General features: G+C 36.5%; 1 protein-coding gene and 2 non-coding genes across 4 annotated transcripts in view; 2 read left to right on the forward strand and 1 right to left on the reverse strand.

Moving 5' to 3' along the window:
* The window catches only part of LOC145680871 (cell division cycle protein 20 homolog), a 101,357-nt gene that overhangs the window by 26,595 nt on the left and 48,399 nt on the right, over positions 1-26,363 (forward strand). The window lies entirely within an intron of this gene.
* LOC145682444 (U1 spliceosomal RNA) lies at positions 16,397-16,558 on the reverse strand. The gene has a single exon (XR_014130908.1). It is a non-coding gene; the product is annotated as a U1 spliceosomal RNA (small nuclear RNA).
* LOC145682445 (U1 spliceosomal RNA) lies at positions 22,528-22,689 on the forward strand. Its single transcript, XR_014130909.1, has one exon. It is a non-coding gene; the product is annotated as a U1 spliceosomal RNA (small nuclear RNA).

The following is a 26,363-nucleotide window of genomic DNA, read 5'->3' on the forward strand; positions in this document are numbered from 1 at the left end:
GGAAAATTCATATACAGGTGGGAAACAAATTGTAAGCAAAATATATAAACATAGAAGACTGTATGTTTGAATTGTCTAATGTATGTATGTTTTATATAAAGAAAAAATAAATAAAATGGTGGGGAAAGGGTATACTAAACGGTATCATTCCAATAATATTCGCGTTGCCTTCCCCCCTAACTGGAGCTATGTAAAACGAATGAGAGAGAGAAATGCTCTAAAACTTTCAAGGGAAGTATAGAGACCTAAAAGATTAGAGAGACATGTAGTGTCTACACTTCAATAAGACCAAAATGAGTGGCAGCAGCAGGAGGAAACAAATGAAGGGTAAGGGAAAAAAGAAGGAATGTCACAAAACTGCATTTTCGAGAAAACTGCATTTTAATATCGAAAACCGCGTAAAAAGAATAGGGTTATTAAATCTTTTGCCTCTTTATACATGGACATTTCTACATGTACGCATGCATGGCATATGCAATCAAATAGTACTCCCTTGTTTTTTTTCCCTTACCCTTCAAATAAGAATAAAAAGTGATCTAAAGGAGTAAAATTACAACTTCTTGGAGGCCGACTAACAGATGCATTTCTTGAAATTATCCAGGCCGTATGCCCATCTAATATTTTTATAATCCAGCATATACTTACCTTGAATTTAATAAAGTTTGACCATATATCAGGGTATATATACGTTGTATTTTAAAAACTGCCAAGGCTATACTACCAAAATTTCCAGCAGTACATCGCTGAAATTATCCTTGCATGTGTTTCTCCTATTGCGTTGATAATGGCATGACCAGTGTAACATGTGGCACTGTCTTGTTGGAATTGTATGTCCTCCACCTCAATTTCATCTAGATTTTATGCTGAATCTTCTACATCGTTTTAGAAAACTATGGTCCAATGCCACCATGCTATATATTACACCATACAGTAACCTTTTGCGAATGCGATCGCTTCTCGTAAATTTCTTTTAGGAGTTTTACACCAAAAAAGACAATTGTGTTTAACATACCCACTTAATCAAAAACTATCTTCATCTTAGAATTTTTTTTTCCAAAATTGTGATCTATCTCAAGTTGTTTTTAAAGCTCAAGGAGCAAACTCACTACATTTACGACGGTCAAGTAGCTTAAGTTTCTCGGTCTACACAATCTTATGCAGTGTAAACCTAAGTTTTTTCGCAAAATATGCCAAGTTCTGCTAAATTCTAATTCTTGAACATGACGCGAAATTGATCAATTTGTCACCTTCCCAACACACTCATGTACAAGAGCAATATTCTTTTCACAATTCATTTCGACGTCTTCATTATCTTGTCACATCATGAAGAGTAAACTCCCTTTCAAATTTTTCGACGAATAGCAAACACATAAGTACAATTATGTGCCACATAGGTTTCGCAAAGTGAAAGTTGAATATTTACAAAAGAACATCTATTTTCATAAAATGTTTGGATAATAACCAAACTTCTTGAAGCATGTATTTAACCATGATGACTTGTGACAGTATATTCACCACAACTGCTACCTAGTACAACATGTCACAATCAAAACGTGGCTGTAAGATATTTGCAAAATCAAATAAATCTTATTGAAAATCCTGTATTATTAGATTTTCCTTTTTATTTCCTATCTTGATTGAAACACATCTTGACGCTGTGCACATTTCCTTATACAAACTTATATTAAATGCACATTGACAAGACCATATGCAACTCATAGAAACTAATTATGTGTCTGTCTCGATATTGTGTCAGTATTTTCATGAAATCCAGAGTGCTTCTCAAAAGTTCACAGCTTATCGGCTCTTTTATTTTCTGTTCAGATGTCAACATGGGTAGAACAAAAGAGGCGCTTACAAAGAGCGCCTATTTTGTGAACTGTTACGAAAAAGCCGTTTCGTATGAAATATTGTGCTGTGCGAAACAAGAATTTGAATATTCTGTAAAAGTGACGAAAACGGATTGGAGGCATTCGAAATGCAAATAGGGGAGAAAGACTTTGGTGGGTGGAACGGAGAACCAGTTAAAAGGTGTTAAGTTCTGGAAAGAGTAAATCTGATATGTACCGTATGTTTCTTAGGAAATATTGTAGTTTAATCAGACATAGTTCAGTAACATTATTATTATTAATGTTACAAAATATATTTTGCTTAATTACAAAAGTGTGTGTATCTTTCAAGGACTTAATAAGCCCTTACCTCTAAGTTGTCCTGACTCCTACCACCCTTCCCCAAGCACCAAATATAAATATTGAAACCTGACTTGCTTATTTCGACCATACAGGTCTCAGATTCAGTTGTTCTTCCAAGATGTTGAAAGCTTGTAACGTTAATTCTTCCGTTACATTCCCTGGTTCCAAATATATTGAATATTTATAAAATACACAAGATTACAATGAGTCACACAACACAGTTTGGACATATATATTTTTGGATATATATAATTTTCAACATGTACAGTATTTGTCAGGTTAAAATAATATACATCCAATTCTAACAATATGGTTCTTCGTTCTATCTTTTTCTAGTTACCTTAACAACAAGATAAAAAAAAATTGTCATAGCAACTAAAACAAGAAATAAATCGATATAATACAAAACATTTTAAATTATTTCTTTATATATTTTCTTCTTCTTAACCGCTTGTGCTCTTTTAAATAGCACTTTTGCCCGTAAATATAAACAATACTTAGAAGTACATACAAAATATACATTATCCTTGTATGTATGGCTCCCGAACTATAGGACTTCCTGAATTGATTACAATTAAAGAAAGAATCCTGGACCGTTAAACATTTCATATTCCTGGTTACCTTACTTTTTGAATAGCCTTTATATATATATAAATTACAATTCATGAAATAATATATTATTTTCATCTTATCTCGATATCATTATTATATTTGTCCAATAATCAATTTATTTTAATTTTATAAAATTATCGATGAGAAAGACATTCAAAATATAAGTTGGTTGATTATTTAGGTCCTAAATAAATTTTTAATTCAATACCATTTATACTTGTTAACAATGAAGTTGGTGCAAGTTAAAATTCAACATAACATGTTTTATTTATTCGAGCATAAATTTGATAGATTTTGTATTGATGCACAGATGTAATTGCATAGAATGTGAATGAAGTAAAAATTACAATGAAATCATAACAATATTCAAAGTGAAACAAAACAAAAACTAATCGATATCACACAAAATAATCACACAATAAAGAAATTATTACATTATGAATTAATCTAAACCCTCGACATTAATATAATTGTCCTTCAAACGAAAAAAATAGTTATTATCATTTAAAGGATTTGAAGCATTATCATATAAGTTTAAATCATTGTTATTATATTCTTGCGAATAAATTGTTATTGTGGCTTTAACCCATTCCACGTCAACCACATTTAGGTTAAGTGACATTACCAAATGATTCGATTAAGTTGCATTGAATGGCCCAATCTTGAGTACAGTCCTGTATGTTATTTAGTTCACCAGTCCTTTGGTTCCTATTCTGAAAATTTCTGCCACCTATGTAATTACTACGAAATCTGGGAGTACGTGAAGAATGAGATCGATTATTTACATTATTTCTAAAAGCTGTATGATTATTATTTCTGTTCTAAAATTAGGTTGGTAGTATTGCCATTACGAAAAAAATCTAACATTACCTCTCGTATTATGATTACAATCTTCTCTAACATTGATAGTTCGAACAGGAATATTGTTAGCTTGATTTATTATTATTACTTTGTAACCTAATCTGACTCTCATAATTTTGAACTATTATTAAGTGATTAAAATTAATACAATGCGAACTGATCAACACTTGCTGTAGCCTAAACGGTAATAATATGCTTATTGATGCAATAATGCGTGATTCCTGCTGATATTGATCTATCTGTTTCAAGTTCATTATATGCTGAAATTACAAAATCTGTAAGACTTTTGTCCACTTTAGGATCAAAATGTCGGTTTCTAATTTGAGCATCCCGGTTTGCTAACAGAAAATCGTTTTCAAAATTTGCTAACAGCCATTTTTAAAATCTGAATAATTACGCAGACTTCTTTCTTCGTCCTCGATATTAGAGATGGTGTCCTCCCTTTCAGGATATCCTTCTGATAAATTGCTGTCTTCTTCACAGGGTCTTGATTCAGTTCTCCTATGTTCGTCATATACTACGTTGAGGGCAGGATCAGGATTACACTTTGCTGTACTGATTTTCTCTTTGATGGTATGTAACTCTTCTTGCAGTATGTTCATTGACTTGCATTTCTACTACATCAACGGTACTTCTCACCACTGCCAAACTATGGATAATTTGCTCTATCCTATTGTCGGTTATTTCCAGTTTGGTGTTTATGTGCTGCGTTACTTGCTCCAATCTGGAATCCAAATTTTGTGTTACTTGTTCTAATCTGGAATCCAATTTTTGTGTTACTTGTTCTAATCTGGAATCCAAATTTTGTGTTACTTGTTATAATCTGGGATCCAATTTTTGTGTTATTGTTCTAATCTGGAATCCAATTTGGAATCAATCTGTTCCAAATTTTGTGTCATGGAATTCATTTGCTATCTTATGGAATTCATCTGCTGTTCTAGCTGTCGTAAAAGATCCATCACATCCGTTGAAGTCTCAGTTGCTGGAATATTGACATCTTCTACTCCTATACTGGTATTCATTTTAGCTCTTCGATATATTTTTCTTTTATTACGTAGTAAAATGTAATCCGTGACGTTGAGATAGTTTACTAAAATTTCTGACTAATCTCAAGGTCTTCACGGTTTCGGCACCATATAAATATGTAACGTTAATCCTTCTGTTACATTCCCTGGTTTCAAATATTTATAAAGTACACGAGATTACAATGAATCACACAACACAGTTATGCACTTTTGGATATATATATTTTTCAACATATACCATATTTATCAGATTAATATACATCCAATTCTAACAATATGGTTCTTCGTTCTATCTTTTTCTAGTTACCTTAACAAGATAAACAAGTTGTCATAGCAACGAAAACAAGAAACATATCGATATAATACAAAATATTTTAAATTATTTCTTCATATATTTTCTTCTTCTTAACCGCTTGTGCTCTTTTAAATAGCACTTTTGCCCGTAAATATAAACAATACTTAGAAGTACATACAAAATATACATTATCGTTGTAAGCTGCATAAATTGAATCACTTAACTAAGAACGGAGACACTAAAATTTGGGGTACAGATCATTGAATTGACAACTCAATTTGTGGTATCGATTCCCGGTGGGAGCTCATGTGGTTCGGATTCCACGTTAATCAGTGAGTCCACGTCTCATATAGCCTCGCTGCTGAAAGGGACGTTAAACTCACAATCAACTCAATCTGTGGTATTTGAATAAGTAAATTTGCAACTCTATTTGTATTCTTAAAGCAATAGAAATTCATTGCTGAATTTATATGGCGGATTCTATCCTATAACAATCAGAAAGAATAAATAAATTTATCTCTAATAATTTCTATTTTTTTTATGCTTTGAAAATTCAACTCTCAGCCAGGCACGTAGCCAGGATTTCGTGAAGGAGGGGGGGGGGGTCCGTGACATGGAATACTGTGGTCATCACACCAGGGGCTCGATCATTCTAAACAATTTTACTAGAACATATATTGGTTCGTTTAGTCAGGATTTCGTAACGAGGGGTGGGGGGGCGTGACATGAAATTCTGAAGACCAAGGAGCTCGATCAATTTAAACTACTTTACTATCAACATATATTGGTTTGTGAGGATATGTTGGTAAGTATTATAATAAACTATGAAGAAATCTCGAGTAAAATAATAATAATAAAAGAAAATAAACGTATTGAAAAAGATTATACAATACATACATCCTTCCTCTGTTTATTCAAATATAACAATTTTCCTTTCATTATGACAACTATTATAAAAAGTACATATTCACCATTATAAAAAGTACATACTCAATAATGTCTTGTAAAATATTTTGCAATATCTGCGTTCCTTTTTCTGTTGAATCAAATGTTAACAGAACTTTCTTTCCACATATATTATTGTTTTTTTTTTATTATTCCGTCAACTACTGTTTGTTTCATATGACAGGTTAAAGGAGCAGTAGAAAATTGTTTTTGAAATAGCATGTTTGATATTGCAAAGAAGCGATGACGAAAAATTATGATAAAAAATGTTCACGCTGTTACACAACGGCACTATGCTTTCGGAAGCTTGAAATCTCCCTAGTAGAGAAATTCTGAGAATTCCGCAACTTTTCTAGAAATTTCAAATTCCCTGACTTTTCCAGGATATATCGCTCACCTCGCAACCTTGTATTGCAAGTAATACAAATTCCCTCATAAGAAAGAATAACAAAAAGCTTCCTGTAGTTTATTTTTAACGTTGTTCCTTCTTTTTCTCGTTTCATTTTGTTTCATCCTTCCCTAATTTTCTTCATTTCTGATCTCGAAGGGGGGGGGGGGTCCGGACCCCCCTTCCCTTGGCTACGTGCCTGTCTCAGCAAAGTTTCATATCCATCACGTATATTCACTACTTGCTGTAAGAACCAGATATATCACAGGCGTACTTACTTACTACAGAGAAATAGCGATGTTGAAAAGTTCAACACTTTACTTTCATCACTTTTAAGTCAAACAAAATCAAAACTTGACACTCACTCACAACTATCTGTTCCACTAAGAACTGCGTGATGCAGATCATGAAGTAGCCAGTTTCACTTCCTGTCTTATGCGCTCCGTGAGTGACGTAGGGCAGCAGCGACTGTATAAAATATCCACCAGGTCACATTTGGTATTTCTTCTCGAATTAAGGCGGGAGTGATATCCAGCATCTAGTAGCTTCATCTTCACAATTCACCAAGTTAAGGCATTCGCGTCTAAACAACTTGAAGCAACAGAGCTTCATACCGGTAGCGAATAAAGTCAATATGATGCCAAACATATACATTGTTAACCTGCCGTCAAACCGAGGAATGTGTAATCATCTACGGCACTATTAAGTTAAAGCTAACTTCACTCGAACACTGCAGGGTTAGGCTGTCATACTGAGTTAAAACAATAAAGTTTCATACTACAAAGCGAAACTGTGGCGAACTGCGTCTCATTGCACTTTATTAAAGAAGCTGCATATAACTTCGTCTGTCTTCTCTGTTTAAAAGTGGGAAGATTTTGATTTAGCGTCATTTTCAACTTTTGACATCACTCTATGCGAAAATCTCCAAGGTTAAGAGTGGTTAAGTTAAATGTACGTCATCGAATTTTATTCATATAAAATCTGCTGGATAATGTTGAATTTTCAATCAAGTGGGCAAATTTCTATATAAAATTTAGATGACTCTATGTACTTTCAAAGATTAAATAGTTTATTAATGCAATATTATACTTCTCACCTACGCTTTCGTGGAATGATTGACTTGTGTTCTCTCAGATCTGACTACGACCTGTTGATTTTTTTTAACACAAAGAAAGAAAAAAAGTAAAAGTATATAGAAATCAACATTTTGCTACTTACGTTCTCGTCCTAGATTACTTCTGTCTCCTTGTTGGAAGTAATGAAGTTAGAAAGAGGTTTATTTTACAATATTGTGTATTGGGGAAGTCGGCGATGTGGAGCTCAAAAATTCAAGAAATGTACGGTAATTATGATTAGACCCTGTACTAGGACTTACAACTTAACAAAGGTAATATGAATCTTATGCCTAGTGTACAAAGTGATGTAATGTACCATTACAGTTGAGAGTAATGGCAACTTTTTTTTACTCACCCTGTACCTAGTGAATTTTTTTTAAAATTCGATTTCGGTTTAACTATACGATTTATTTATTCTCTTTACTTCAAATTAAATGTAATGAATCGAAAGGTTTCATTAGGAATCACATTTTAACTGAATAACATATTTAGTTATATTTTGATTAATTGTAAATCCCATTTTCGCATATACAAGTTGAATAGTAACAAGGTTTACCATGCTGACGTCATACCGAAACATAGTTCCGTCATTGTATATAAATTTTCTTAATTTCAGACCAATGACGAATTTAGTCAGGTAACTAAACCTTCCCTCACCCCCTCTCACTAGTCCATAGTAACTTTCAGATCCGGTTATATCTGGATTTCACCAAATTTCTATTTGCTTTGTAATTTCCGCGGCTTAAAGATTTCTCCCTGATTGGAGGAATCCTTCAACCCCGGTCGTTTTCGGCGCAATATTATTATTCTAAGCAAGGACGCGTGAAGGAGCACCACTGCTCATCAACTGCCTTACTTCTTTCACTTCCTTTTTTCCCTGAATGTATTCTTGGTTAAATAATATTGATTTTATGTAGATTTACAGGTTTTAGTTAGTTCCTTACTGCTTTAACCTTTGATCTAATAGTTTTCTCGATTGTTGTCCTCACAGAAACATCCATTGATTTATTTCGTTTCATGATCCTCTGTGGACACCTCTGCACATTGTCGTTATATTAGAAGATAACTAACAAGAATGTGGATATCTATGTTCAATAATCACAGTCCATTTCTCTTCTTGGAAGGTTTTTTTTTTTTCACTATGTAAAATATTACTTGAAAACTTGTCACTCTTGTGATTTCTTAGAAAGTAAAATAAAATAATGAACTCTGAACAATCTACTGCAGTTTTAAAAATTGTATATTTAGCCACTGTGTTAGTGTTTCGGCAATGTAACACAGTAAATATATAATTTTAAAACGGTAATGTCTTCTTCAGAGATTAATGTTCTTTTTAATAAAATTATTGTATTCAAAAACTTTCGACATTATGTTAACTTTGTAACTTGGCATTACTAACGTAGAATGTTCCTATCGATAAAAACATTCCCACGCTATATAAACATAAATACTCAAAACAGTATCTAATTGCGAGATTTTGTTTTAGTAAGCTTAAAACACTAATAGACAAGTTGGTGTATCCGGCGTCCCGGTTTTCAATGAAGGAATTAACTGTTCCGAAAAAGGCTTTCGGGACGCCTGTTTGTCCCGGTTTTTCTTCTTTAGATTGAAAAAAATTCTGCCTGCAAGAACTAGTATATTTCACCTAAAAACGTGAGATTTTCGGAAGATTTGTGTAGCCAATTAATTTTACTAAACAAACAACAGAGTTTAAAATCACATCCATTCTTTCGTCCTATTGGTTGTTTAGCTTCCAGAGGAAAAAGAAAACATTTTAAAAAATATTCAAGAGGGGGCATATATTATGTAAATAATTTCTTGAATATCACTTTCAATAAAAAAGAACGTCTTTTTCCTGGTGACAGGCTTCAACTACTACTTATTTTATACTTCAATCGCCAGCGCAAAACGTTCATTGTTCGAAGTTTAATCGACAAGGGTCAGGGGTGTAGCCAGCAGGTTAATGTAGGGGGGGCCCGTCGTTTCTGAGGAGGGGCCAAGCCAAAAAATATGTTGCGGCTAGTGTTTTTGAGTCCGGAACACTAAAACCACTGCTTTTTAAGCTTATTATTATTATTATTATTATTATTATTATTATTATTATTATACTTTTTCTCCATAAATTATATTCCAGATAGTTTTTATTATATTTAACCCAGAACTACTCTCCCGGACCAAATGTTATACCTTTGTGCGTAACTATTACAGTTTAAGCTTTTGTACACGGAACCTATCTACATAAGATTGATTTTCTTTGGAATTGCACTTAATTTCTTTAACATTTCCTAACAAAAATATTTATTTATTATTCGTGAATAAACAAACATGATTATTTTATTATTACCTGACCAGGATATTAGTGCGGTTTTTCGTGGAGGGCGCTAGTGTAGTGTTTACATCAGTTTCTAGGTAAGCGCGGTGGGACAGGGGAACGGAGAGCGTCACTCTGCAGTGTATCCAACGATTTTCAAAAGTTGCAGTTTACATGTTATAATAACAGCTATAACTTACTTCCTGTTTTACACCAAGTAGCATTTTAAAAAGGCGAATGAAATCCAAACTGAAAAATTAAATAAAAACTTTATTTTTCACCAAATTTTCTATATTATAAAAAATGTTTTATAAAACACGAGGTAGAGCATATAAAAATATAATGTACTTACAAATTAATTTAATACCAATGTTTTATGGTAGTATTTATAGTATCTTGTTAGAACGTTTGTCATCAAACTGTGAAATAAAATCGCAGTAAATTGTGTAATCTGCTGCCACAGAAAAATTATACCATGCTACTTTCCGATCGATATAAGGAAGAGATACCATCAGCGGCGTGGCGAGCATTACAAGATGGGGGGGGGTGAAACTTGACATTGCCAAGTTTTGATTTTAAAAAATGCCAAGTCTTACTTTAAAAAATGAAAAGTATTTCGAAAGTCTTAGTCTCACTTTTACCAACCCTGTGGAAATCTATTACAGCAACCTTATTTTCATATTCGTCCCATTCCATGCCTCGTCTGAGATACGAATACGAACAGCCCTTGTCCCACTTTCGAGTGCAATTTTACACCTCAACTCAGGATCATTATCACCATGCACGATGCACAACTGCTAATTTCACAACTAATGGCTAGGTTAGGCGTCACCCAATCCTCACAAGGACCTCTGAAGCTATAATCTGTTGTAGAAATGCATTAAAAATGTAAAATAAGGTAGGCTACATTTACTGCTTGTGGTATAGGGACATATAATTTACATAAACATTCAATTGAGGGGTTCAGTGAGAGACCAGGCTAATACCTCCTTAGCTTATCTACTTCATATTTTAAGGACGTTTGGTAAAACGCCGAATCTTGTTAGGTAGGATGCGGAAAAAGGCTCTGGCAGAGGAGTGGGAGAAAGCCTGAGGGAATGTCTTTGTAGAATGATTTTCTACCAAAATGAATAATGTATATAGTTAGAGAAGATGCACTAAAATACATATTATAATATGAGATTTGATTCTACGTTAAATTCATTATTTATTATCGAATTGAAATAGTGAAATTGTGAAAAACAGGGTGCGAAATCCTTGGGGAACAGGGGAATTCATCGCACTGAATATTTTTGAACAAAATTCCCTCACTAAATCCTTGCTGGGGGAGATAATACACTGAAATAATGTCAGAAGTTTCCAAAGTAATTGCCGTAATTCATATGTAATTTTACATGTATTTCATATTTAATTATTAAATGAACTAGTGATCAGCGGTATACTAGTAATATCTAACTTTGTATAGTTTACTACTTCTGGATGCCCAAATACGCGAACTTCCTATATCGAAACTTTGAAGCATAAAAGTGCGCGAAGTTTTTTTTTTCTTTTTTTTAACTCTTCAGTCCTCGTCTCCTCCCACTTCGATTTCATGATTTCGCACTCTGATGAAATATATTAAATACATGCAGGAAAAATACTAATATATAACCTCCCTTTTAGGTGCCCCTCCAACCACGCGCCCGGGGCACGTGCCTCACTTCCTTCCCCATAGTTGCGGCCCTGTGAGCTACATAAGTAACATATGCTTTGACTTACAAATGCGGAAGAAGGAAGAATTGCAATTTTTGTTTAACTTTCGAAAGAAGCATTTACGGGATTAAAAATAAGGTAGGAAAGGCAACACATTTGCATGAAAATGAAGTGAAACACACACCGGTCTATGCTTTCACCCAGCAGATGTATTGTTTCGAACCCCAAAATTTGACTTGGCATCTTGCACTTAGGTTCACAGCGGAAGCGACGAAATGACTTGACTCCAGTGCCTTGCCGTAGTAACTCAGCGCCCGGGGGGAGAGTATACGACGGTACCCTCGTACATATGAGTGAGATCGACAGACCAGCCGCGAAGCGCTACCATACTTGGCGCGAAGCGGTAGAAAATTTTCAAAATTAATCCCTGCTTTCTCTTGATTTTGAGCACTTCTAATTACTTTTTTCCTTGCATTTATACATGTGTACACATATGCATTTTCCTCCCGAAGTTCGTCTCCCTTTACATCTGCACCCGGGGCTGTCGCCCAACCACAAGGCACGCACTGCTTGACATCCATTGTAGCTTTTCTCCCCACCGAACAACACCCCCAGAAATCAACTGTGATACCATTCCCAAAACACATTTTGTTCAATTCTCCCTTGTCGAAAAGCCCTGTAAATAGAGTCTTACTGCAAAACAACTGAAATAATCTATTGTTTTCAGATTATTTCATATTCATATTAATATGATCACTTTTTGTTCAAAGGCAAAGGTCTATTCACACACAAAGCAGATACGGTTACACAATATATTCACTCTGGTATCAAAATCTACTTCCCTTTGATATTTTACTATTGGGAAAACACTCTTAAATTTGTCAAATTTACATACTATACATAGTAAAAAGTTTATACTAACCAGTCACTGCCTTGTTCTTATTTTATTAATAGGCCTATTAATTCTTATTATTTTCTTATTAATCTCCACAATCTGCGTGTTGTCTTGTATACGCTCTTCTATCAAATTCTTTTGCGTCCAAAACTCTACCTGCAACCGAAATGCTTCTTCTGTCTTTGATTTAATTATGCACGCCACCTCTATTCAGCTTTTGCCAATGGTACAATTTCCCGATTTTTCATTAAAGATTCTTCAAAATGTATAGGAATATCAAATGAACAAAAGTGAAGTGTGATAACTTGCAGAGTCGGATTTAGGTTTAGTGGGGCCCTAAACTGTTGAAAGTAATGAGGCCCTTTATGTGTCCCGGTGAACGTAGGCACCCTATATACAGAAATGGATAAACTAATGATATTTTAGGAAGCAGTTTAGCAGAAGGGGCACCATTATACACATCATAGTAGCCTACACAACAGGAAGCACTGTTGCTACGTCCTACGTATATGTAAATTTTATTTTATTGATTGAGTTTCTTGTACATTGGAAATTGATATCCAGTTTCTTTCAGGTTTTCGGGGCCCCTAAGCTATAGCTTGTTTAGGTTATACGTAAATCAGGCACTGATTACTTACAACAAGTAAAGAAGCTTTCAACGAATATATCAATTTATTTCAAGATAGGAAACTACACAAAATTTATGCCAAGTCTAAAAAAGAACTGATAATGATTTGCAGCACGAACAAAACGGCATTCTTCAAATTACCAACTAGGTATTTTAATTTGCCAACTTATTAAGAAATTGTGAACTTTGGGGGGGAAAGCTCCACTTTTACCCCCTTAACGACGCCCCTGGATACTACACTATTTTTCTATTGGTATGTTAAAAATAGTATTTTCCATACTATTTTACCGTAAATTATTAATTATATGTAAACTTTGTTATTTTTAAATGACTGAAGCAAGGTAATCTTACGATGATGTTTTATAAGCTGGTCATTTGGGGGGGCCAGGCCCCGATGGGCCCCCCCCGTGGCTACACCCCTGACAAAGGTGATACTGCTCTCAGTCACTGCATGTTAACTGCATTTAAACAGTCTATTCCGTCCAGTCTGCCATCTTCTTAGCCACAATTGCTGTCTTCAATATATTTTCCCATGTGTCAGGGGCTGATCCAGGACCGACTGCTGGGGGGCGGTGGGTTGTCATACTGCTACTTTTAAGGGCTCCAAACTTTGGGATGAGTTTTATTTATATATATAAAATAAGAAAGTTTCCTCTTCTGGGGGCGTCGCCCCCCCTGGATCCGCCCCTGCTTACATATATCTGAAATATTTTTTTCACTGTGAGAGAATTTTAGTGAGTAACAAAGACCACATGCATTATGTGTGAACTGTATGTATGAAAAATCGTATTTCTATTACTTGGATCCTCAGTGTTTCTTCCTTACTCATTAATATGGAAAGACTATGTTCTATAGTTATTTGGAACTGAATTAAGTGCTTTATTCAATTATTTATGGAAACACTGCGGCAGGTCAGAGCAGACTTTCAGGTCTTTGAACGACTCACCGTCGCCAACCATATCGTTCAGCTAGTTTTACCTAGAAGTTCTCACGCTCGAATTACTCACCCCTCCTTATACATTGTGACCAGTGAACTGTGGGTTAACGCAGATTCTTTTAACATTTAATTTGCATATCCGTACAGGTGACTTAACCTAATTACATTTTAAAATCAACTGACAACATTGACCAGTTGGTCAATCCAGCTTACACCTGGATCACTTGAACTCTAGAAGTTTTACTCCGCGTATCAAAGTAGCGAACACGTTCGTTTAAGTCGCTACAGAATTAAGTAAAGGGACATACGTCTCATAGCTTACTAAAGACTTGTGCAACGGCTAGCCCCCCTTTAGTGAAGTCCTGGGTCCTCAGACCCTCTGCGTATAAGTAGTAAACGGGCCTACCAATATCCTGATTTACATAGTGCAACTGTCTGCGCTCATCCTGCAGGATACTATTATCAACCTTTTACGAATTCTCCTCACAGCAGCCAGGAACTTACATCGTGCGATTACTTTAGTGTTACCCCACAGTGTTAACCCTCACGTGCTTAGTGAGTGGTGTGAGAAAAGTGTTTGTGGTGAACCTCCATATATATTATTTCATCCACATACATATGTGATACAAAAAGTAAAGGGCTATTATATTGCGAAATGTGAAGTGTAATTTTGTTTGTGGAAATAGTGAAGTGTCTATACCCATATCAGTGTTTAGTGTTGTGATTGTTTTCTTCTACATATTTTTTTTACACATAGTGCATTTAATAAATAAGCATAGTGCCATTTTATTTGTGTGTTTTCGTTGCATGTGTGAATGATATTTTTGTGTGTCGTGGTCTGAGCGATCATCTGGATGTTCATGATTATTTCGAGACGAGATTTCTCAACTCTCGGTGCTTGATGCTTATCTCCTTGTTGAGACCTGAGGGCGATCCGGGAAAAGTTCTCTAATCCCTTTTCGGAAATGTTCTTTGATGTCTTAACCAGATAAGTTCAGATCTCCTGAAAGTACTCGTTTGTGGGATAGCAGGGAGGCAGATCCGGAAAGCAGTTACAGCATAAGATCCAAGCTCCACGAGCTCCCACTGGGAATCAAGCACGGGTTTCCATCGCCCAGGGCATGAACGTTATAGTTACAAGGAAACTCAAGCATAGCATAAGATAAGAAACAACACTTGTTGAAATAGACATTGTTAAAGATAAAACACACACATTGTTCTTGCTATCAACTCTTGCATGTTTAGTTTCATACGGATGATAATGTTTCTCCAATGGTAGCCAAGGTGCTAGTTCATTATGTAATACAGTATATTACTTTTCCCCAATTGCATACATTAGATCTGCAAAAAATCGTAAATTTCTTAAGAATACAACGTTTCACGTAGGCCAGTGCCTGCCTTGTTAGAACTTAACTACTAAGATTTTATTGATCTATAGACTCGTTAATATTTTTTTTAATTTTATTTAAAGAAGAAAATTTAATATATTGGAGATATCCAATATATTAAATTAATAGATTACAGTTTATACTGAAGTCATATTAGATAAAACCACTGCTTGAATAATGATCAGAAACATTACATGGGATTTTATTCCAGGCAAATATAATCACCGGGAATCGAATTGATGTTCAGAATTGGCAAGATGTGTGAAACAAGACTTATTAGCAGTGACAAATTGTTGCAATAGTTTGAAGAACGTTACCATATTTAAGTAGTTCTCGTATTCTATTAATCTAATAATCAACCAATTATTAACGAATTGATTTCCTTAAACACGACATGCCTTGTTTATTTTTGTGCAACACTTCATTTTAATGCGACTGTCTTGCAGATGGTACCCAGAAGAAAAAGTTCTTCGAATACACGAAAAAAGAAAAACGGAGTATTAATAACTCAGTAAGTCCAGGGTTAAAAGTGAGGAGGGATGTCATCCCCCCGCTTCCAGAAAATATCCATGGAGTCGTCCTACTTTCTAAAAAAAATAATAAAAAAAAAACAATTGGCAAAGATAGGCATGTGGGACGGCGTGACGTCATGTATCCCCTTACCTTTTCAGATCCACTTTTACCTCTAAGTCCATCAGTTTACTACACCACTCTACAATATGAATTGAATGAACTCTGTAATGGGTTTTCTCAGTGTGAAAATATTAGGTCTGCAAAAGTAGTGACCGTAGTCCAGTGCTTGTCTTGTTAGAACTTAATTGCTAAGATTTTATTCATAGATAGACTCAATGATAGATTACAGTTTATACTGAAGCGATATTAGATAAAACTACTGCTTGAATAATGATCAGAAACATTACATGGGATCTTATTGCAGGCAAATATAATCACCGGGAATCGAAGTGATGTTCAGAATTGGCAAGATGTATGTGAAACAATACTTACTAGCAATGACAAATTGTTGTAATAGTGTGTAGAACGTTACTATGTTACAGAAGGATAAGTGTTTAAGTTCAGGTAATAATTTACAACTATTATTTAATTAACTTTCTCCGGGACAGCGCGAACGCAGTCCCGACTATCAAAAATTACGCGCCCGAGATACCCACGTTTGGGGTATTCGCGAGGGTCAGCCCAACCGAAGTGCAATGGAAGAGCCTCGCCCCGGGGGAACCGCCTTACTGATCACGGTAACCCCTACGCCAGGTAAGTATGCTTGCTGTTTTTTAAGGGTGAAGGGTCAGGGAGTTTCAGGTGGTACTTTATTCATCAATTTTCATTCTCAAAATTAGATGATTCGGTGTATGACTCCTAGCCCTAGCCATTAGAGGGTTACGCCCTCTCTTTGGCACAGAATTGTAGATATTGTTGTTTTAAATTATATATGATGGTCTAAGTGCAGTTTTATGAAAAAATAGTGCTGAAAAGTAAGAAACAATAACAACAAAAAAATATCAGGTGAGTGAATAAATATACATATGGATACAAGAAAACAAAATACAAATCTAAATAGTGCAAATATAAAGGGAACTGGTATAGAAGGTGTATGTTGTGCTTTATGAAATAAACATGATGATGTCAAATGAAATGCAGTGCTTACACGCCACAGTCACAAACATAGTGTTAGATAAACGAATGCAGTTTAGTTCTTCTGTCTCGGGGCGACTCGAGACTGATGGCAACAAGGGGAAAGCCCAAAGTTAGTATTGAACTGAGACATTGTGCTAAAATGGAAATAAATGAGGAAGGTGATCAGGTATATGATATATATGAAAGATGTCGTGTTCTTCAGCTGTAGGATTTGCGTTTTTGATATATAACGTGATAAGAACGTTTAACGCTGTATGCAAATATTTATACGGTGCGTCAGTTTCGGCATCAGCTTGTAAGGTATCAAGAAGTAATGGATGAGAGACTGGCAGGCGAGAGACTATGTATTTCAAGCGAATGTCGGCAAGGTGATGGATAAGGTGAGGAAAATTTATGTGTTCATAAGTTAGGAAGTTCGGATATGGCAACTTTATGCGATATGCAGTTCTAATGGCATGTCGTTCTAGTATGGATAATCTGTCGTAGAACTTTGTTGGAGCATTGCACCAAGCAATATGGCCAAAAGTTAAAATGGGCCTGAGGAACATTTTATATGTATTAATTAAGAGAGGTGCGTGTAATCCCCAAGTGGTTCCTGTGAGACGCCGTAATAGGTTGAGCCGTAAATTAGCCTTTTGCGTTATTTTCTCTAGATGGGCTTTCCAACTTAATTTAGAGTCAAAAACTACCCCGAGATATGTAGCCGTAGGAGCTGGACGAAGTTGATGATCTTGCAGAGTAACATTAAGGTTCCGTGGGTTACGATGAACTTTCGAGCGGCGTTTAGGAGGTAGAAAGACTAGTGCTTGCGTTTTGGCGGCGTTTAAACTTAATCGCCATGTGTTGCACCATTGCATAAAATGATCGAGAGTTGACTGTAAACGTGTGCTGATCTGATGCATGGTCTTGCCCAGAGCTAGAAAGGCTGTGTCGTCAGCGTACTGGAATAAGTATACATTCTGCGTGGGTTGAGGTATATCGGAGGCGTACAGTATATAGAGCAGTGGACTGAGCGCGGAACCCTGAGGAACACCAGAATAGGGAAAAATAAGGTGTGAGACAGCAGATCCAATGTAGACATATCCGATCCGATTAGTTAAAAAGGTATATATGAAACGTAAATAACTGGTCGGTAGGTTTAATTTCTGCAACTTTCGAATGAGCCCGTAGTGCCAAACTTTGTCGAAAGCTTTTTCGAGATCCATTAAGACGAGACAAGATGGAAGGCCTTTGTTAAACTGATTGGTGATCAGTGTTGACAGACGAAGTAATTGGTCATTAATTGAAAATGCTGGCCTGAAACCTGCTTGGTGTACGGGCAATAAATTATGTTCTTGGATATGTAGATGAAGCCTTTGTACCAGTATTTTTTCAAACAGCTTACTAAAGACTGTTGTGAGCTGTATAGGGCGATAAGAACTTACGTCTCCTGCCGGTTTATGAGGTTTAAGAAACATGCATATTTTGGAAATCTTCCAATCCAGTGGGTAAAAACCGGTGCGGAGAATAAAGTTGTAAACTGCGACAAGTAACGTGAGTAAAGAAAGCGGAGCCTCTTTTAGTAGCCGATAGGAAATTCGATCAATCCCTGGCGCGGTGTTGCGTTTCTTCTGAAGTGTACGTTGGAGTTCATGTGTAGTGATGGGTGACGTAAGAGGATCTTCATCATCAATGATGTGTGAAAGTGATGGTTGTAGAGCGGGAATAGTAGCTAAGTCTATATTGTCATGAGAATGAGGTGATATCCTAGGCGTGAAAACTGCCTGTAATTCTGTTGCAAAAGCGTTGGCCTTATGTAGGTCAGTAAAGAGAGGGACACCATTGTCTAACAAAGGATACGAAATTTTGGTACTTCTGCCTGTGAGCCTGTGGAAAGATTTCCAATACCGACTGGGAGATGCTTCGTCATTTAGTTTATTACATGCACTGATCCAAGTTCGACGTTTATAGGCTATGAGATAATTAGTTACTGTGCGATGCCATCTCCGGTGATAACGAAGACACTCCTCGTTTCCAGTTAGTTTGTATTCACGAAAATGTTGCCGTGATTTTTGTATTAAAGACAGATATTGTGGAGGCAATTTAGGTTTAGAAGGATAAACTTTTTCCTCAGGGATGGTTTGTTGAGCACTGGCATGTAAAATGTCTGTGATGTGATTGACTGTGGAATACATTTCTTGTTCAGAAGTTGGTGGATGAAGAGTGGAGACCTGGTTATGAACGAACTGCCGGAATTGAGGCCAGTCGGCTTTATCATAACGGTGAATAATATGAGGTTCTAGCTGTTGTATAGATGGGCGAGCCTTCGTAATGGACAGTTTGATTGGACAATGATCACTTCCAATCGTATCAAGAACCTGCAGCTCACAGTCATTTGCAATCGATAAGGAAGTGATTACTACATCCGGGGATGTTTGACTGGCTGGTCTAGTGGGAGCCGGAAGATTGTGAATATAAAGCTCTAAAGTAGTGGAAATAAATTCCTTAAAGCGTTCTTTTTCCCTGGCACTTCTGCTATGAATATTTATGTCAGCCATGATGATTATGTTTTTAAAATTATGTGCTATATAATCGAAAAACGAGAACGGAATTGGATGACCAGGGCGGATATAGATGGTAGCGACATTAACTGTGAGAGAAGGATAATAAATAGAGAAGAAAAGATGTTCAGGTAGATTTGCAAACACAGGAGGATTGTATTGCCGATAAGGAAGTCTTGGTGAAAAGCCAATCAGTACTCCTCCTTGAGCGCGCGCATGTGCATAATGGTAATCACATCGTTGAAGTTGATAGCCGGAAAGTCGCGCAGAAATGGCTGGTTTTAAAGCTGTCTCATTCAGAAGTACTATATCAACTTTTTCTTCTAGCAAGAGAGGCTCTAGATGTACTTTATGTTGAGGAAAAGATCTGATGTTAACAAAGAGTAAAGTCAAAGCCATTATGTATATTGCCATGTTGGTTTTAGACTGCTGTTTCTAGAGGTGCGATGTGAAAGTGGACAAAATTACCAGAGTATGTTGCAGTAAAGTGTAGATTGAACAGAGATTTTGCCGTTGAAATGGCAACACGAAGAATGTGCTCGCGTTGGAATGGAAACACATTTTGGAGTACTATTGTAATGTAACGAAGAAGATCTTCGACAGTGAGAGGCTGAGCGATAGACTGAGTGGGTGGTGTGGTTTTATCGAAGCTTTGTATTGGTACTGTGAGTTCTGGGCGTTCTGGTTGTGCTTGGGGTTTACCCTTACATCGGTAACTGTAGGTTGGATGATTGTCGTTACACACAGAACAAGTTGGTGGTTGTTGCTGATTTTTACAGGATTTTGTATCATGAGGTCCACTACAATACCCGCATTTAGATGCATTTGGACACTGGTGTGTAAAGTGTGAATTGTATGTTTGACATTTCTCACACCGGAGTGGTAGAGGCCCTGTCGTCTTAGAAGGTTCAACACGATGGAGTTTTTTATAGATAGGAGCTCCATGAGCTAAGAGATAGTCTAATGAAGTTTGATTTTGAGAGAGAACGCGAACCATGTAAGTGGGGCCATTACTATTTTTAATGCGAATGCATTTGTTAACGTCAATTCCCTCTTGTTTGAGTTCTTCTAGAACCTCTTCGTCACTTATTTCTGGTATCACTCCTCTGATAACAACTGAGAACATGGGTGGTTTTCGAGGAGGTGGTGGTTGTTTTGTTTTCCTATCGGTTTGTTTTGTTAGTTTCGCAGTTTTGCCGAAGATCTCATAAGAAGCTTTGTTTCGGAGTGTTGTGCCGAAATTTGGGTCCTTCGAACGAATGATAAATCCATTGCGTGTTTTAATGATATTTTCCATACTGGCTCGTGGTAGGTACTTTATAATCTGCAGAAACACCATCTTAGGATGGGTGTATTTGGTGTCGAAATCGGTAAGTAGAAACGTATATATTGGTTCCTTGGCGTTGTAGATATTAGAAGATGAAGCGGAAGCCGTGTCCATTGCTGAGTCTAGGTTAGTAGTTAGAACAGGAGATCGAGATCTATCGCGAGGTCGTTTACTGGAATGAGTGGAGTCACCAGAATCTGTACGATCTCTGGGTCTAGTTGCTCGCAGACTGATTTGACTGCCCCACGAAAGATGCCTGGTACGACCGGAACGAGACACATTTTCACGGTCTACTTCAGAAGGACCAGGAGCCGGTGGCCCCACATACGGGGGTAGGTTCCTGTGCATTGGTCCGAGGACCAGCACAACCTAACCGTGTAATTAGGCAAGAGTGAGAAATGAAGTTATGAAAATGAAGATGATGATGACAATAGTCCAAAAATATAAGCGACCCTCCGAAAGCGTTAACTCTCGTCAATCCTCTAAATAACGTACGTCTGTGATGCTCACAAGTGCGTGTGCTACACCTGATCCTCGCTAACAGATTAACAGTTATAAGAGAGGCTGGGCTGGGTTTATCATAAATGTATCTCTTTTTAAAATACAATTCAAATTTTGCGCTTGAAAATGCATATCCTAAGCTTTTGGGATAGCGGTAACAACATATTGCCACTTACCGCTTAACTAGAAAAATAATTTCTACTTCCTGTCATACCGTACTGCGCTACTGTCAGAGTATAATTTTACAATTACCATACTCATTAAATCCACATGAGGCTCACTCCGTAACGGTTTGCGTCAACGTAACGAAACATCTTTTTATTTGTGATAATATGTGGCACTTGATTCTTGAATGTTTTGCGTTGTCTTACACTCCATCCACTATTTTGGAAGGCTGGTACGGAGCCACAAATAAAAAGATGTTTCGTTACATTGACGCAAACCGTTACGGAGTGAGCCTCATGTGGATTTAATGAGTATGGTAATTGTAAAATTATACTCTGACAGTAGCGCAGCACGGTATGACAGGAAGTAGAAATTATTTTTCTAGTTAAGCGGTAAGTGGCAATATGTTGTTACCGCTATCCCAAAAGCTTAGGATATGCATTTTCAAGCGCAAAATTTGAATTGTATTTTAAAAAGAGATACATTTATGTAATTCGCATTTCCCGATTTTGGACCCAGTTGAGTTCGAAGTTCGCAATCCCATTCGGGCGCATTGGAGGTGCGGCCTAACACACACAAGATATGCAACATTCAACTGTCATGCATAATATTATCATAAACTAGAACGCTTATTTTGCATTACGTTGACCCAAATCATTCCGGCATGAGCGTTTGTGGATCTACTTAGTATGGAGAATGATGTGTAATTGTAAAAGTAAATAAATAGATAAAAAGAATCTGGTTTTAAGCCTCCATGATAGTGGTCAAGTTGTTAGTTGCTCTGCTTCTGTTACTTGTAACTATCTATTGTAAGTATTACAGGAATAATACTAGATGGCAGCACAACTCTCTTACCATGGCTGTGAGGAAATTCCAAGAAAACTGTCGAAAGCAGTAAACAGTGTTATAAGTTGCATAGTAAATGTTACCTTACCTTCAAATTCTTTTTAACAGATTCAAATTCTGTGCATGACTCTCTAAAGCTGTAAATAAGATTCAGTTCGCGATTAAAGATAAGATGAGTGTCTGCCTGATAATGAAAATGAGCGTCACAGCAAGCATACTTACCTGGCGTAGGGGTTACCGTGATCAGTAAGGCGGTTCCCCCGGGGCGAGGCTCTTCCATTGCACTTCGGTTGGGCTGACCCTCGCGAATACCCCAAACGTGGGTATCTCGGGCGCGTAATTTTTGATAGTCGGGACTGCGTTCGCGCTGTCCCGGAGAAAGTTAATTAAATAATAGTTGTAAATTATTACCTGAACTTAAACACTTATCCTTCTGTAACATAGTAACGTTCTACACACTATTACAACAATTTGTCATTGCTAGTAAGTATTGTTTCACATACATCTTGCCAATTCTGAACATCACTTCGATTCCCGGTGATTATATTTGCCTGCAATAAGATCCCATGTAATGTTTCTGATCATTATTCAAGCAGTAGTTTTACCTAATATCGCTTCAGTATAAACTGTAATCTATCATTGAGTCTATCTATGAATAAAATCTTAGCAATTAAGTTCTAACAAGGCAAGCACTGGACTACGGTCACTACTTTTGCAGACCTAATATTTTCACACTGAGAAAACCCATTACAGAGTTCATTCAATTCATATTGTAGAGTGGTGTAGTAAACTGATGGACTTAGAGGTAAAAGTGGATCTGAAAAGGTAAGGGGATACATGACGTCACGCCGTCCCACATGCCTATCTTTGCCCATTGTTTTTTATTATTATTATTTTTTTTTAGAAAGTAGGACGACTCCATGGATATTTTCTGGAAGCGGGGGGATGACATCCCTCCTCACTTTTAACCCTGGACTTACTGAGTTATTAATACTCCGTTTTTCTTTTTTCGTGTATTCGAAGAACTTTTTCTTCTGGGTACCATCTGCAAGACAGTCGCATTAAAATGAAGTGTTGCACAAAAATAAACAAGGCATGTCGTGTTTAAGGAAATCAATTCGTTAATAATTGGTTGACTATTAGACTAATAGAATACGAGAACTACTTAAATATGGTCTGCTATCATTTTTTTCATTTTATTCTCGCAACCACAATAAATAAGCGTAGATCCTGAGTCGCATCTACACCAACTGGAGCAAAACTGATTTTCGATATCAGAGACAGCATCGCTAATTATTTACTGAAGCTCCAATAATATTTTTGTATATAATTCAAGACATTATGAAGTTACTCTTTAATTTAGATTCAAGTATTTTTTTCTATGTTAACGTACAAATAAAATGGACAGCTTTATTTGCTTACAAAGTGATAACACACATAAGTCATGTTCAAGCTATAAATTAAGATTTTAAGGCGAAATTCTACAAGATATAGAGGTCACAAGTCCATTTGTATTACATACCCGGTGAACCAATTATCCACACATATTGACAAGGAAATACTGCAATTAGCGCACAAAGTACAAGAGAGTATTAATAGAAACTTTTCAACTATAATTCACTCTTGTACTATATATAGATGCTTTTTCACTCTCTTTTCGATCATAATGCAAGTTTACATTTTTTGTGCAAAAATAATACTTGAATTTTATCCTCCGATGCTTGGGGTCCCTGGTTCGACCCCAGCTCGCACCGTGAGGACTTTGTGGTGGACAAACACTGTGCTCGTCGGTTTTCTCGGGGTTCTCCCGTTTCCTCCCACTTTCTTCATTCCACCATTTCACTCATTTTTCATTTCACCGTCTCCTTTAGCCTAACCGGCATAAGCGTGGGACGTTAAACTTAAATATTTCATTTTTAAAAATTTTATCAACCTCTTTCAATGATTACTACATCATTCTAACTTGTACAACACTCAATTCCAGGGGCGGATCCAGGACCGACTTCTGGGGGTGGGCGGTGGTTTGTCATACTGCTACTTTTAAAGGCTCCAAACTTTGGGATGGGTTTTTATATATATAAAATAAGAAAGTCTCCTCTTCTGGAGGGCAATCGCCCCTCCCCCATGGATTCACCCCTGCCATGTGTGGATAAATAATTCTAAAGATGCTGTGTACGCATTCATTAATTTTGGATTTATATTTTTATCTTTATCAGATAAAAATTTCAGTAATTTTCAGGCTGAAATTCCGTAACAACTTACTCTAGCACAAAATGTGGCTGTTAAACACATGAAGGCAGGGGTGGACTGGCCATATCAAGTACCGGCCCGATGGCCGCTGCGCCCTCCTCACATCAGTGCCTTTGCGCCCTCCACGGGAAGGGCTAAGACCCGTCTTAGCCTCGGGAAGACGCACAGTTTTCTCTCTGAACACATTCTAAAAAAAAAAAAAAAACAAAACAAAACAAAGCTACATAATTATTTTATAAATTCGCTAGCCTTTGGCCAGCTAGGGATCCACCCCAGACCCCGGTATTTGCTCGGCCTGCGGCCTCGCTCTTTCTGTTTTCGGCTTGGAAATGCTATTAATTTACCCCTAAATATATAGATTTGACTCTAATATCGGTCATTTTGGACGATTTTTACATATACCCTTACCAACCCCACGCTCAGGCCCCAAATCTCAGTATTTGCTCGACCTGCGGCCTCGCTCTTTCTGTTTTTGGCTTTGGGAATGTCATTATAATGATCTTAGGGACCCTGAAATTTATAGATTTGACTATAATATCGGTCATTTTGGATGATTTTTATAAATCAACCCTCCTACCACCACTGCTCCACCCCCAGATCCCGTCTTTACTCGGCCTACGGCCTTGCCATTTCTGTTTTAGGTTTTGGTGGTACCATTAATAATCTCAGTGACTTCGAAATATATTGATTTGACTCTAATCTCGGTCATTTTGTATCATTGTTACATGTATCTCCCTCCCACTCCCGCCGTTAGGGGCGCTAGTGGCGTTATATACCAAGGTTGTTTTACGTCACACTATAACCTACATGTTTCCAAAATTTCTTTAAAATTATTTTTCTCGTTCTTACGTTATACCATTAAAACCATTCCTACTGTTATAACCCCCATTTAAATAGCATTGGGTTCAAGTTTCCACCCCCATCCCCCTCTGCAAAGGGTAGAGTTGGGGATTGCTAACCCCGACAGTGTTCATTACTTGGTACCAAAGAATATTTATGCCGAGTTTGCTCAAAATCGGTTGGACCGTCTAGGAGGAGATGTGAAACATGCTCATACACACATACAAACATACAATGGCATTTATAATATAGTAGATAGATTATTTTACTTATATATGCACATTGAAAAAGTATATATATACAGAATTATATGATGCCCAAATACATAATGTATACAGAATATAATACTTGCAACATCTGTACTGTGACTTTAGACAAGTGATAATGCTGCAAAAACTGTATACTGTTTGTGATTAACATGCACATCAAATGGCTTGAAGGGCGGTCACGAATCAAAGAATGACTTGAAAATGACATTTTAGTTGTGGTAAGATGGAAGTGGGGCTCAGCTCCCTAACATTTACATATTTCTGTATATAGCCTTTTACTACTAAAAAGGCACATTTTTAGCATTATTTAATTTATAATTATTAAAAGATAAACATAAAAAATAAACCAAGTATGCTGTATCATCAATGAGTTGAAGCCTGACAATACCGAAATTTTCAGATTTTTTGTCGGTTGTTAGGAAGGTTTTTTTAAAAAAAAAAAAAAAAAAAAAAAAACAAGACAAATTTGTTGAATCTCTGAGCTTCCCCCTCAACCACACCCTTGTTAATGCTAGCGTTAAGCACATCTACTTAATACATTAATTATTATAATGTCATAACATAAGTTTCACACAATAAATGCACCGTAGCTAAAGTAATTAAACGGACCCACATAAAAATAAAAAATAACAAAGTAAATTTATTTGCATTATTGATTGTCGAACTTAATATTATTTTGAGATATTTGAAA

The sequence above is a fragment of the Thermobia domestica genome, chromosome 3, assembly GCF_964235325.1.
Source record: "Thermobia domestica chromosome 3, izTheDome1.hap1.1, whole genome shotgun sequence".
In the NCBI taxonomy this organism is placed as follows: Eukaryota; Metazoa; Arthropoda; class Insecta; order Zygentoma; family Lepismatidae; genus Thermobia; species Thermobia domestica.